Here is a 1737-nt window from a genome sequence, read left to right as displayed (position 1 = left end):
TCTGCCACACTCAATACAACTTTGAAAGGTGCATTTGTTCCCACTTACCCTCCTCTTGTTAAGTTTTTCCTATTTACACTATGAGTACATCCCCTCATATTTCTAAGACCCCTCTTGTAAAGGGAGACCAAGTAAATTGTAAATAGTCTTTATGAGTACATTGAATCTTTAGAAAGACGAACAGAAGAAAAAGAAAACCATTTAAAACTAGAATTAACTAAAATGCTTGACAATAACCACAAATCGTTAGAAAATAAAATAATCACTCTTGAGACTAAACTCCAGGGAATGAAAGGTTGAATTCAAGCAATATAACATCGTAAACAAACAATGGTTGAAGAAAATGACACTTTGAAAAGTGAGATTAAAAATCTAAAAGAACAATTACATAATAACTCAACCCTAAATAACACAGAAAATAAATTAGATATTAAACCCATAAAAGAGGAAATTAATGAACTATCGACAATGAGTGCCACAAAAGAGCCTTACACCTTATAACTTCTTGTATAGAAGCACAAAACAATGAAGACACTTTAGAAATAGTTAAAGAACAATTAAAAACAAAATCTCAAATTCAAACAACTTATCTCACAAAAGAAATAAAGGTAGGAAAAATACTTGAGCATAAACACAGACTAATCTGTGTCAAGGTCAGTTGTAATGACCATAAATTAGATATGCTCAAGAAACCCCAAGCCTAAAAGGAACATGAATATTTAAAAATGAAGATCTCATTCCAGAAGAACAAGTTGAACTTAGGAAGGGAGTCCTAAAGGTAAAGGAGGCAAGGAAGGAAGGGAAATAGGAAATCATCATGAATAGGAAAGCTTTTATTAAGGATAAAGTCCCAAACATGAGTGAAAAATAGGGACTAGCATCACTACAGATCCTCTTCTACAATTTTCGTGGCTTTCCATGGTGTAAAGGTCGTATGGTAAGTTGGATCATGAGTGATGTTAATCTTATTATTTTAGTTGAGACTTGGGAACATGACAAATCTAGGGTCCCTCACCTTGATAGATTCACTCTTTGGTCAACTTGGAATAGGAAATCCTCCCCGAGATAATTTGGTGGTATAACTTGTTATATAAGGAACACAATTTCCTCTCACATCTGACTTCATAAAATATACCCATTCATTCAGTACATTTGGACCAATATCTTTGATTCTAGCATCAATAGGATCTTTCTTGCAATCTTCTCTTTCACTCCTATCAACTCTACATCCTAAAGTAACATCCTTTTGCTTGGAGACTTTAATTCTAGAACTTCTACTAACCAAGATACTATGTTAAGTAACAACTCTAATCCTGACCCCTTGTGGCTTGATGAATATGGAAACTTAGCTAATAGTTTCAAGAGAAACTCTGAAGACATAATCGAGAACTTATTCAACACTGAGCTCCTTAAACTTTGTAGTTCCCAGGACCTAATTAGTTTTAATGGTGTTAACAAGTGGCCTCTCTCTGGTTAGATGAAATGTTTCCATAGGCTGGGTAGCAGTGTCACGGATTATGCGATTTTTGACACATATGTCTTCAACCGTATTATAAACTTTTAGCTTCTTAATGAGTATGAACCTGACTCTAACGAAATACCATTCTATTTATCCCTAAATATTATTATGCATACCACCCACATGTAGGAGACCAGTGAAAGAAAAAGACACATTCACTTCAATAGGATTAAAGTTGACCTTTTCTTGATGGAATTAGCAAGGGATTTAGGCTGCAT

This window comes from Pinus tabuliformis, chromosome 4_2, assembly GCF_031772625.1.
Source record: "Pinus tabuliformis cultivar Carrire ecotype Pingquan chromosome 4_2, CPIR1, whole genome shotgun sequence".
Taxonomy (NCBI): domain Eukaryota; kingdom Viridiplantae; phylum Streptophyta; class Pinopsida; order Pinales; family Pinaceae; genus Pinus; species Pinus tabuliformis.
Note: the sequence above shows the minus strand (reverse complement) of the source record.